Here is a 13,187-nt window from a genome sequence, read left to right on the forward strand (position 1 = left end):
CGGTAATGCACCACAATTTCTAAATCAGCATCAAATGTAAAAGAAGAAGAGAGTAGCCGCACGGCAGTTGTACTGACTGACTGTTAATATGCTTTTTTTGGAGTTCTCTTTAAGTTCAGTAATAACTGAAGCAGGGAAAGTATCGTGGAAATAGACTGTTCATAATCACCATTCCTTATCTGGCAGTAATTTGTGATCTAGGGTTACGCTTTAAAAAAATATAAAAATATATATATATTTTTTTTCTTAAAGCGCATGTGACTACAGCAAGTCAATAAGACGTGGTGTTACTGCCGAGAAACAAATGTAGTGAATTAAGGAAGCGTAAAGATACCATAAAGTGTTGTGAATGCCCCGAGTTGTTCACTTCAAATAGGCTGTATTGCCGCTCGTCTCTCGCTTACGGCCATACCACCCTGAGAACGCCCGATCTCGTCTGATCTCGGAAGCTAAGCAGGGTCGGGCCTGGTTAGTACTTGGATGGGAGACCGCCTGGGAATACCAGGTGCTGTAAGCTTTTTCACCTCCACCTACAAAGTCTCTGCTGAACTTTTTAAGTGCACAAAGATTCTTTAGCTTTTACAAAATTATTAATACCTCACACACACTCTTTTATGAGATCCGCCGAAATTAAAAAACAAACAAATAAATATGCAGAAAACTTGTGTCTAATCACAAAATATCTTGTTAGTCCAAAATAGTCATCACGCCATTCGTTTTGCACGTTTGTTTTCCTTTCCCATTTTTTTCTTCACACATGGAGATTTTATTATTATTATTATTATTATTATTATTATTTAGATTTTTTTTAACAATTTCTTGAAATAAATGTATTCATTTTTCATAGTACGTCAGTACAATCTTCATGCCACAATAACATGGGCTTCTTATTGCAGATATGCCAGTCACAATAGCCTCCTTTTTTTTTTTTAAAAGCTAAAACAATAACACACAGTCCAAACAACATAGCCACGGAGGATAAAAAAAACAGATGGCCAAAAACAGAAGATTAAAAAAATTCATGACAAGACATCTGGGAAAAATTGTGAATTGTAAACACTCCCGAAAGTGTAAAATTGTGGAAATAGTTGCAAATAGACTTTCATGATCACCCCTTCTTGTTTAGCAGCACTTAGAGGTCTAGTGTTGTTTATTTATATTTTTTATGCAATTTATTACATTTTCTTAAGGTGTATATGAATTTATACTACAGCAAGACACTAATACGTGGTGTTACTGATGAGGAACAGTAATTTGTTGTAATGAATTAAGGGAGCATAAAAGGTGCAATAAAGTGTTGGGAAAGCCCGGAGTTGGAGAGCCATGGATTTGTGCAATAAAAAGATATACAATTTACAACATAAAAATCTGAATTATAAAATTTTACACAAAACGTTCATAAAAACTAATATTACAACAGCTGTTAAAAAAGAACTACCAGTCATGAAAGTTCGAACACGCTCATGGCGAGAGAGGCTCGCAGTCTGTGATCTTCAGTGGTGTTTATCTTGGTCTTTTTTAATTTAGTAATTATTAAAATATCCGACCTACGTTTTCAATTTCTCGATAGACTCGCCTAATGAACGCTGTGAATGCAGAGAGAGGGAGAAACAAATCCAAGTCGGTCACAAACTCCAGCCCGTGTGGTGGCGGTAATGCACCACAATTTCTAAATCAGCATCAAATGTAAAAGAAGAAGAGAGTAGCCGCACGGCAGTTGTACTGACTGACTGTTAATATGCTTTTTTTTGGAGTTCTCTTTAAGTTCAGTAATAACTGAAGCAGGGAAAGTATCGTGGAAATAGACTGTTCATAATCACCATTCCTTATCTGGCAGTAATTTGTGATCTAGGGTTACGCTTTAAAAAAATATAAAAATAATATAATTTTTTTCTTAAAGCGCATGTGACTACAGCAAGTCAATAAGACGTGGTGTTACTGCCGAGAAACAAATGTAGTGAATTAAGGAAGCGTAAAGATACCATAAAGTGTTGTGAATGCCCCGAGTTGTTCACTATAAATAGGCTGTATTGCCGCTCGTCTCTCGCTTACGGCCATACCACCCTGAGAACGCCCGATCTCGTCTGATCTCGGAAGCTAAGCAGGGTCGGGCCTGGTTAGTACTTGGATGGGAGACCGCCTGGGAATACCAGGTGCTGTAAGCTTTTTTACCTCCACCTACAAAGTCTCTGCTGAACTTTTTAAGTGCACAAAGATTCTTTAGCTTTTACAAAATTATTAATACCTCACACACACTCTTTTATGAGATCCGCCGAAATTAAAAAACAAACAAATAAATATGCAGAAAACTTGTGTCTAATCACAAAATATCTTGTTAGTCCAAAATAGTCATCACGCCATTCGTTTTGCACGTTTGTTTTCCTTTCCCATTTTTTTCTTCACACATGGAGATTTTATTATTATTATTATTATTATTATTATTATTTAGATTTTTTTTTTAACAATTTCTTGAAATAAATGTATTCATTTTCCATAGTACGTCAGTACAATCTTCATGCCACAATAACATGGGCTTCTTATTGCAGATATGCCAGTCACAATAGCCTCCTTTTTTTTTTTAAAGCTAAAACAATAACACACAGTCCAAACAACATAGCCACGGAGGATAAAAGGAGCAGTAGATGGCCAAAAACAGAAGATTTAAAAAATTCATGACAAGACATCTGGGGAAAATTGTGAATTGTAAACACTCCCGAAAGTGTAAAATTGTGGAAATAGTTGCAAATAGACTTTCATGATCACCCCTTCTTGTTTAGCAGCACTTAGAGGTCTAGTGTTGTTTATTTATATTTTTTATGCAATTTATTACATTTTCTTAAGGTGTATATGAATTTATACTACAGCAAGACACTAATACGTGGTGTTACTGATGAGGAACAGTAATTTGTTGTAATGAATTAAGGGAGCATAAAAGGTGCAATAAAGTGTTGGGAAAGCCCGGAGTTGGAGAGCCATGGATTTGTGCAATAAAAAGATATACAATTTACAACATAAAAATCTGAATTATAAAATTTTACACAAAACGTTCATAAAAACTAATATTACAACAGCTGTTAAAAAAGAACTACCAGTCATGAAAGTTCGAACACGCTCATGGCGAGAGAGGCTCGCAGTCTGTGATCTTCAGTGGTGTTTATCTTGGTCTTTTTTAATTCAGTAATTATTAAAATATCCGACCTACGTTTTCAATTTCTTGATAGACTCGCCTAATGAACGCTGTGAATGCAGAGAGAGGGAGAAACAAATCCAAGTCGGTCACAAACTCCAGCCCGTGTGGTGGCGGTAATGCACCACAATTTCTAAATCAGCATCAAATGTAAAAGAAGAAGAGAGTAGCCGCACGGCAGTTGTACTGACTGACTGTTAATATGCTTTTTTTTGGAGTTCTCTTTAAGTTCAGTAATAACTGAAGCAGGGAAAGTATCGTGGAAATAGACTGTTCATAATCACCATTCCTTATCTGGCAGTAATTTGTGATCTAGGGTTACGCTTTAAAAAAATATAAAAATAATATAATTTTTTTCTTAAAGCGCATGTGACTACAGCAAGTCAATAAGACGTGGTGTTACTGCCGAGAAACAACAGTAGTGAATTAAGGAAGCGTAAAGATACCATAAAGTGTTGTGAATGCCCCGAGTTGTTCACTATAAATAGGCTGTATTGCCGCTCGTCTCTCGCTTACGGCCATACCACCCTGAGAACGCCCGATCTCGTCTGATCTCGGAAGCTAAGCAGGGTCGGGCCTGGTTAGTACTTGGATGGGAGACCGCCTGGGAATACCAGGTGCTGTAAGCTTTTTCACCTCCACCTACAAAGTCTCTGCTAAACTTTTTAAGTGCACAAAGATTCTTTAGCTTTTACAAAATTATTAATACCTCACACACACTTTTTTATAAGATCCACCGAAATTAAAAAACAAACAAATAAATATGCAGAAAACTTGTGTCTAATCACAAAATATCTTGTTAGTCCAAAATAGTCATCACGCCATTCGTTTTGCACGTTTGTTTTCCTTTCCCATTTTTTTCTTCACACATGGAGATTTTATTATTATTATTATTATTATTATTATTATTATTTAGATTTTTTTTTTAACAATTTCTTGAAATAAATGTATTCATTTTTCATAGTACGTCAGTACAATCTTCATGCCACAATAACATGGGCTTCTTATTGCAGATATGCCAGTCACAATAGCCTCCTTTTTTTTTTTTAAAGCTAAAACAATAACACACAGTCCAAACAACATAGCCACGGAGGATAAAAGGAGCAGTAGATGGCCAAAAACAGAAGATTTAAAAAATTCATGACAAGACATCTGGGGAAAATTGTGAATTGTAAACACTCCCGAAAGTGTAAAATTGTGGAAATAGTTGCAAATAGACTTTCATGATCACCCCTTCTTGTTTAGCAGCACTTAGAGGTCTAGTGTTGTTTATTTATATTTTTTATGCAATTTATTACATTTTCTTAAGGTGTATATGAATTTATACTACAGCAAGACACTAATACGTGGTGTTACTGATGAGGAACAGTAATTTGTTGTAATGAATTAAGGGAGCATAAAAGTTGCAATAAAGTGTTGGGAAAGCCCGGAGTTGGAGAGCCATGGATTTGTGCAATAAAAAGATATACAATTTACAACATAAAAATCTGAATTATAAAATTTTACACAAAACGTTCATAAAAACTAATATTACAACAGCTGTTAAAAAAGAACTACCAGTCATGAAAGTTCGAACACGCTCATGGCGAGAGAGGCTCGCAGTCTGTGATCTTCAGTGGTGTTTATCTTGGTCTTTTTTAATTCAGTAATTATTAAAATATCCGACCTACGTTTTCAATTTCTTGATAGACTCGCCTAATGAACGCTGTGAATGCAGAGAGAGGGAGAAACAAATCCAAGTCGGTCACAAACTCCAGCCCGTGTGGTGGCGGTAATGCACCACAATTTCTAAATCAGCATCAAATGTAAAAGAAGAAGAGAGTAGCCGCACGGCAGTTGTACTGACTGACTGTTAATATGCTTTTTTTGGAGTTCTCTTTAAGTTCAGTAATAACTGAAGCAGGGAAAGTATCGTGGAAATAGACTGTTCATAATCACCATTCCTTATCTGGCAGTAATTTGTGATCTAGGGTTACGCTTTAAAAAAATATAAAAATATATATATATTTTTTTTCTTAAAGCGCATGTGACTACAGCAAGTCAATAAGACGTGGTGTTACTGCCGAGAAACAAATGTAGTGAATTAAGGAAGCGTAAAGATACCATAAAGTGTTGTGAATGCCCCGAGTTGTTCACTTCAAATAGGCTGTATTGCCGCTCGTCTCTCGCTTACGGCCATACCACCCTGAGAACGCCCGATCTCGTCTGATCTCGGAAGCTAAGCAGGGTCGGGCCTGGTTAGTACTTGGATGGGAGACCGCCTGGGAATACCAGGTGCTGTAAGCTTTTTCACCTCCACCTACAAAGTCTCTGCTGAACTTTTTAAGTGCACAAAGATTCTTTAGCTTTTACAAAATTATTAATACCTCACACACACTCTTTTATGAGATCCGCCGAAATTAAAAAACAAACAAATAAATATGCAGAAAACTTGTGTCTAATCACAAAATATCTTGTTAGTCCAAAATAGTCATCACGCCATTCGTTTTGCACGTTTGTTTTCCTTTCCCATTTTTTTCTTCACACATGGAGATTTCATTATTATTATTATTATTATTATTATTATTTAGATTTTTTTTAACAATTTCTTGAAATAAATGTATTCATTTTTCATAGTACGTCAGTACAATCTTCATGCCACAATAACATGGGCTTCTTATTGCAGATATGCCAGTCACAATAGCCTCCTTTTTTTTTTTTAAAAGCTAAAACAATAACACACAGTCCAAACAACATAGCCACGGAGGATAAAAAAAACAGATGGCCAAAAACAGAAGATTAAAAAAATTCATGACAAGACATCTGGGAAAAATTGTGAATTGTAAACACTCCCGAAAGTGTAAAATTGTGGAAATAGTTGCAAATAGACTTTCATGATCACCCCTTCTTGTTTAGCAGCACTTAGAGGTCTAGTGTTGTTTATTTATATTTTTTATGCAATTTATTACATTTTCTTAAGGTGTATATGAATTTATACTACAGCAAGACACTAATACGTGGTGTTACTGATGAGGAACAGTAATTTGTTGTAATGAATTAAGGGAGCATAAAAGGTGCAATAAAGTGTTGGGAAAGCCCGGAGTTGGAGAGCCATGGATTTGTGCAATAAAAAGATATACAATTTACAACATAAAAATCTGAATTATAAAATTTTACACAAAACGTTCATAAAAACTAATATTACAACAGCTGTTAAAAAAGAACTACCAGTCATGAAAGTTCGAACACGCTCATGGCGAGAGAGGCTCGCAGTCTGTGATCTTCAGTGGTGTTTATCTTGGTCTTTTTTAATTCAGTAATTATTAAAATATCCGACCTACGTTTTCAATTTCTTGATAGACTCGCCTAATGAACGCTGTGAATGCAGAGAGAGGGAGAAACAAATCCAAGTCGGTCACAAACTTCAGCCCGTGTGGTGGCGGTAATGCACCACAATTTCTAAATCAGCATCAAATGTAAAAGAAGAAGAGAGTAGCCGCACGGCAGTTGTACTGACTGACTGTTAATATGCTTTTTTTTGGAGTTCTCTTTAAGTTCAGTAATAACTGAAGCAGGGAAAGTATCGTGGAAATAGACTGTTCATAATCACCATTCCTTATCTGGCAGTAATTTGTGATCTAGGGTTACGCTTTAAAAAAATATAAAAATAATATAATTTTTTTCTTAAAGCGCATGTGACTACAGCAAGTCAATAAGACGTGGTGTTACTGCCGAGAAACAAATGTAGTGAATTAAGGAAGCGTAAAGATACCATAAAGTGTTGTGAATGCCCCGAGTTGTTCACTATAAATAGGCTGTATTGCCGCTCGTCTCTCGCTTACGGCCATACCACCCTGAGAACGCCCGATCTCGTCTGATCTCGGAAGCTAAGCAGGGTCGGGCCTGGTTAGTACTTGGATGGGAGACCGCCTGGGAATACCAGGTGCTGTAAGCTTTTTCACCTCCACCTACAAAGTCTCTGCTAAACTTTTTAAGTGCACAAAGATTCTTTAGCTTTTACAAAATTATTAATACCTCACACACACTTTTTTATAAGATCCACCGAAATTAAAAAACAAACAAATAAATATGCAGAAAACTTGTGTCTAATCACAAAATATCTTGTTAGTCCAAAATAGTCATCACGCCATTCGTTTTGCACGTTTGTTTTCCTTTCCCATTTTTTTCTTCACACATGGAGATTTTATTATTATTATTATTATTATTATTATTATTATTTAGATTTTTTTTTTAACAATTTCTTGAAATAAATGTATTCATTTTTCATAGTACGTCAGTACAATCTTCATGCCACAATAACATGGGCTTCTTATTGCAGATATGCCAGTCACAATAGCCTCCTTTTTTTTTTTTAAAGCTAAAACAATAACACACAGTCCAAACAACATAGCCACGGAGGATAAAAGGAGCAGTAGATGGCCAAAAACAGAAGATTTAAAAAATTCATGACAAGACATCTGGGGAAAATTGTGAATTGTAAACACTCCCGAAAGTGTAAAATTGTGGAAATAGTTGCAAATAGACTTTCATGATCACCCCTTCTTGTTTAGCAGCACTTAGAGGTCTAGTGTTGTTTATTTATATTTTTTATGCAATTTATTACATTTTCTTAAGGTGTATATGAATTTATACTACAGCAAGACACTAATACGTGGTGTTACTGATGAGGAACAGTAATTTGTTGTAATGAATTAAGGGAGCATAAAAGTTGCAATAAAGTGTTGGGAAAGCCCGGAGTTGGAGAGCCATGGATTTGTGCAATAAAAAGATATACAATTTACAACATAAAAATCTGAATTATAAAATTTTACACAAAACGTTCATAAAAACTAATATTACAACAGCTGTTAAAAAAGAACTACCAGTCATGAAAGTTCGAACACGCTCATGGCGAGAGAGGCTCGCAGTCTGTGATCTTCAGTGGTGTTTATCTTGGTCTTTTTTAATTCAGTAATTATTAAAATATCCGACCTACGTTTTCAATTTCTTGATAGACTCGCCTAATGAACGCTGTGAATGCAGAGAGAGGGAGAAACAAATCCAAGTCGGTCACAAACTCCAGCCCGTGTGGTGGCGGTAATGCACCACAATTTCTAAATCAGCATCAAATGTAAAAGAAGAAGAGAGTAGCCGCACGGCAGTTGTACTGACTGACTGTTAATATGCTTTTTTTGGAGTTCTCTTTAAGTTCAGTAATAACTGAAGCAGGGAAAGTATCGTGGAAATAGACTGTTCATAATCACCATTCCTTATCTGGCAGTAATTTGTGATCTAGGGTTACGCTTTAAAAAAATATAAAAATATATATATATTTTTTTTCTTAAAGCGCATGTGACTACAGCAAGTCAATAAGACGTGGTGTTACTGCCGAGAAACAAATGTAGTGAATTAAGGAAGCGTAAAGATACCATAAAGTGTTGTGAATGCCCCGAGTTGTTCACTTCAAATAGGCTGTATTGCCGCTCGTCTCTCGCTTACGGCCATACCACCCTGAGAACGCCCGATCTCGTCTGATCTCGGAAGCTAAGCAGGGTCGGGCCTGGTTAGTACTTGGATGGGAGACCGCCTGGGAATACCAGGTGCTGTAAGCTTTTTCACCTCCACCTACAAAGTCTCTGCTGAACTTTTTAAGTGCACAAAGATTCTTTAGCTTTTACAAAATTATTAATACCTCACACACACTCTTTTATGAGATCCGCCGAAATTAAAAAACAAACAAATAAATATGCAGAAAACTTGTGTCTAATCACAAAATATCTTGTTAGTCCAAAATAGTCATCACGCCATTCGTTTTGCACGTTTGTTTTCCTTTCCCATTTTTTTCTTCACACATGGAGATTTCATTATTATTATTATTATTATTATTATTATTTAGATTTTTTTTAACAATTTCTTGAAATAAATGTATTCATTTTTCATAGTACGTCAGTACAATCTTCATGCCACAATAACATGGGCTTCTTATTGCAGATATGCCAGTCACAATAGCCTCCTTTTTTTTTTTTAAAAGCTAAAACAATAACACACAGTCCAAACAACATAGCCACGGAGGATAAAAAAAACAGATGGCCAAAAACAGAAGATTAAAAAAATTCATGACAAGACATCTGGGAAAAATTGTGAATTGTAAACACTCCCGAAAGTGTAAAATTGTGGATATAGTTGCAAATAGACTTTCATGATCACCCCTTCTTGTTTAGCAGCACTTAGAGGTCTAGTGTTGTTTATTTATATTTTTTATGCAATTTATTACATTTTCTTAAGGTGTATATGAATTTATACTACAGCAAGACACTAATACGTGGTGTTACTGATGAGGAACAGTAATTTGTTGTAATGAATTAAGGGAGCGTAAAAGTTGCAATAAAGTGTTGGGAAAGCCCGGAGTTGGAGAGCCATGGATTTGTGCAATAAAAAGATATACAATTTACAACATAAAAATCTGAATTATAAAATTTTACACAAAACGTTCATAAAAACTAATATTACAACAGCTGTTAAAAAAGAACTACCAGTCATGAAAGTTCGAACACGCTCATGGTGAGAGAGGCTCGCAGTCTGTGATCTTCAGTGGTGTTTATCTTGGTCTTTTTTAATTTAGTAATTATTAAAATATCCGACCTACGTTTTTAATTTCTCGATAGACTCGCCTAATGAACGCTGTGAATGCAGAGAGAGGGAGAAACAAATCCAAGTCGGTCACAAACTCCAGCCCGTGTGGTGGCGGTAATGCACCACAATTTCTAAATCAGCATCAAATGTAAAAGAAGAAGAGAGTAGCCGCACGGCAGTTGTACTGACTGACTGTTAATATACTTTTTTTTTGGAGTTCTCTTTAAGTTCAGTAATAACTGAAGCAGGGAAAGTATCGTGGAAATAGACTGTTCATAATCACCATTCCTTATCTGGCAGTAATTTGTGATCTAGTGTTACGTTTTAAAAAAATATAAAAATTTTTTTTTTTTTTTTCTTAAAGCGCATGTGACTACAGCAAGTCAATAAGACGTGGTGTTACTGCCGAGAAACAAATGTAGTGAATTAAGGAAGCGTAAAGATACCATAAAGTGTTGTGAATGCCCCGAGTTGTTCACTATAAATAGGCTGTATTGCCGCTCGTCTCTCGCTTACGGCCATACCACCCTGAGAACGCCCGATCTCGTCTGATCTCGGAAGCTAAGCAGGGTCGGGCCTGGTTAGTACTTGGATGGGAGACCGCCTGGGAATACCAGGTGCTGTAAGCTTTTTCACCTCCACCTACAAAGTCTCTGCTGAACTTTTTAAGTGCACAAAGATTCTTTAGCTTTTACAAAATTATTAATACCTCACACACACTCTTTTATGAGATCCGCCGAAATTAAAAAACAAACAAATAAATATGCAGAAAACTTGTGTCTAATCACAAAATATCTTGTTAGGCCAAAATAGTCATCACGCCATTCGTTTTGCACGTTTGTTTTCCTTTCCCATTTTTTTCTTCACACATGGAGATTTTATTATTATTATTATTATTATTATTATTATTTAGATTTTTTTTTAACAATTTCTTGAAATAAATGTATTCATTTTCCATAGTACGTCAGTACAATCTTCATGCCACAATAACATGGGCTTCTTATTGCAGATATGCCAGTCACAATAGCCTCCTTTTTTTTTTTTAAAGCTAAAACAATAACACACAGTCCAAACAACATAGCCACGGAGGATAAAAGGAGCAGTAGATGGCCAAAAACAGAAGATTTAAAAAATTCATGACAAGACATCTGGGGAAAATTGTGAATTGTAAACACTCCCGAAAGTGTAAAATTGTGGAAATAGTTGCAAATAGACTTTCATGATCACCCCTTCTTGTTTAGCAGCACTTAGAGGTCTAGTGTTGTTTATTTATATTTTTTATGCAATTTATTACATTTTCTTAAGGTGTATATGAATTTATACTACAGCAAGACACTAATACGTGGTGTTACTGATGAGGAACAGTAATTTGTTGTAATGAATTAAGGGAGCGTAAAAGTTGCAATAAAGTGTTGGGAAAGCCCGGAGTTGGAGAGCCATGGATTTGTGCAATAAAAAGATATACAATTTACAACATAAAAATCTGAATTATAAAATTTTACACAAAACGTTCATAAAAACTAATATTACAACAGCTGTTAAAAAAGAACTACCAGTCATGAAAGTTCGAACACGCTCATGGCGAGAGAGGCTCGCAGTCTGTGATCTTCAGTGGTGTTTATCTTGGTCTTTTTTAATTTAGTAATTATTAAAATATCCGACCTACGTTTTTAATTTCTCGATAGACTCGCCTAATGAACGCTGTGAATACAGAGAGAGGGAGAAACAAATCCAAGTCGGTCACAAACTCCAGCCCGTGTGGTGGCGGTAATGCACCACAATTTCTAAATCAGCATCAAATGTAAAAGAAGAAGAGAGTAGCCGCACGGCAGTTGTACTGACTGACTGTTAATATACTTTTTTTTTGGAGTTCTCTTTAAGTTCAGTAATAACTGAAGCAGGGAAAGTATCGTGGAAATAGACTGTTCATAATCACCATTCCTTATCTGGCAGTAATTTGTGATCTAGTGTTACGTTTTAAAAAAATATAAAAATTTTTTTTTTTTTTTTCTTAAAGCGCATGTGACTACAGCAAGTCAATAAGACGTGGTGTTACTGCCGAGAAACAAATGTAGTGAATTAAGGAAGCGTAAAGATACCATAAAGTGTTGTGAATGCCCCGAGTTGTTCACTATAAATAGGCTGTATTGCCGCTCGTCTCTCGCTTACGGCCATACCACCCTGAGAACGCCCGATCTCGTCTGATCTCGGAAGCTAAGCAGGGTCGGGCCTGGTTAGTACTTGGATGGGAGACCGCCTGGGAATACCAGGTGCTGTAAGCTTTTTCACCTCCACCTACAAAGTCTCTGCTGAACTTTTTAAGTGCACAAAGATTCTTTAGCTTTTACAAAATTATTAATACCTCACACACACACTCTTTTATGAGATCCGCCGAAATTAAAAAACAAACAAATAAATATGCAGAAAACTTGTGTCTAATCACAAAATATCTTGTTAGTCCAAAATAGTCATCACGCCATTCGTTTTGCACGTTTGTTTTCCTTTCCCATTTTTTTCTTCACACATGGAGATTTCATTATTATTATTATTATTATTATTATTTAGATTTTTTTTAACAATTTCTTGAAATAAATGTATTCATTTTTCATAGTACGTCAGTACAATCTTCATGCCACAATAACATGGGCTTCTTATTGCAGATATGCCAGTCACAATAGCCTCCTTTTTTTTTTTTAAAAGCTAAAACAATAACACACAGTCCAAACAACATAGCCACGGAGGATAAAAAAACAGATGGCCAAAAACAGAAGATTAAAAAAATTCATGACAAGACATCTGGGAAAAATTGTGAATTGTAAACACTCCCGAAAGTGTAAAATTGTGGATATAGTTGCAAATAGACTTTCATGATCACCCCTTCTTGTTTAGCAGCACTTAGAGGTCTAGTGTTGTTTATTTATATTTTTTATGCAATTTATTACATTTTCTTAAGGTGTATATGAATTTATACTACAGCAAGACACTAATACGTGGTGTTACTGATGAGGAACAGTAATTTGTTGTAATGAATTAAGGGAGCGTAAAAGTTGCAATAAAGTGTTGGGAAAGCCCGGAGTTGGAGAGCCATGGATTTGTGCAATAAAAAGATATACAATTTACAACATAAAAATCTGAATTATAAAATTTTACACAAAACGTTCATAAAAACTAATATTACAACAGCTGTTAAAAAAGAACTACCAGTCATGAAAGTTCGAACACGCTCATGGTGAGAGAGGCTCGCAGTCTGTGATCTTCAGTGGTGTTTATCTTGGTCTTTTTTAATTTAGTAATTATTAAAATATCCGACCTACGTTTTTAATTTCTCGATAGACTCGCCTAATGAACGCTGTGAATACAGAGAGAGGGAGAAACAAATCCAAGTCGG

General features: G+C 35.6%; 8 non-coding genes across 8 annotated transcripts; all 8 read left to right on the top strand.

Annotated features, from left to right (window-relative positions):
* The first annotated feature begins 398 nt into the window (after positions 1 to 398).
* Positions 399 to 517, top strand: LOC128513540 (5S ribosomal RNA). Its single transcript, XR_008356405.1, has one exon. It is a non-coding gene; the product is annotated as a 5S ribosomal RNA (ribosomal RNA).
* Positions 518 to 2,046: 1,529 nt separating this feature from the next.
* On the top strand, positions 2,047 to 2,165 carry LOC128513546 (5S ribosomal RNA). The gene has a single exon (XR_008356411.1). It is a non-coding gene; the product is annotated as a 5S ribosomal RNA (ribosomal RNA).
* A 1,532-nt stretch (positions 2,166 to 3,697) lies between these two features.
* Positions 3,698 to 3,816, top strand: LOC128513547 (5S ribosomal RNA). Its single transcript, XR_008356412.1, has one exon. It is a non-coding gene; the product is annotated as a 5S ribosomal RNA (ribosomal RNA).
* A 1,538-nt stretch (positions 3,817 to 5,354) lies between these two features.
* Positions 5,355 to 5,473, top strand: LOC128513520 (5S ribosomal RNA). The gene has a single exon (XR_008356384.1). It is a non-coding gene; the product is annotated as a 5S ribosomal RNA (ribosomal RNA).
* A 1,529-nt stretch (positions 5,474 to 7,002) lies between these two features.
* LOC128513521 (5S ribosomal RNA) lies at positions 7,003 to 7,121 on the top strand. The gene has a single exon (XR_008356385.1). It is a non-coding gene; the product is annotated as a 5S ribosomal RNA (ribosomal RNA).
* Positions 7,122 to 8,659: 1,538 nt separating this feature from the next.
* Positions 8,660 to 8,778, top strand: LOC128513522 (5S ribosomal RNA). The gene has a single exon (XR_008356386.1). It is a non-coding gene; the product is annotated as a 5S ribosomal RNA (ribosomal RNA).
* Positions 8,779 to 10,309: 1,531 nt separating this feature from the next.
* On the top strand, positions 10,310 to 10,428 carry LOC128513523 (5S ribosomal RNA). The gene has a single exon (XR_008356387.1). It is a non-coding gene; the product is annotated as a 5S ribosomal RNA (ribosomal RNA).
* Positions 10,429 to 11,962: 1,534 nt separating this feature from the next.
* Positions 11,963 to 12,081, top strand: LOC128513524 (5S ribosomal RNA). The gene has a single exon (XR_008356388.1). It is a non-coding gene; the product is annotated as a 5S ribosomal RNA (ribosomal RNA).
* Positions 12,082 to 13,187: the final 1,106 nt, after the last annotated feature.

The sequence above is a fragment of the Clarias gariepinus genome, chromosome 25 (genome assembly GCF_024256425.1).
Source record: "Clarias gariepinus isolate MV-2021 ecotype Netherlands chromosome 25, CGAR_prim_01v2, whole genome shotgun sequence".
Lineage (NCBI taxonomy): Eukaryota > Metazoa > Chordata > Actinopteri > Siluriformes > Clariidae > Clarias > Clarias gariepinus.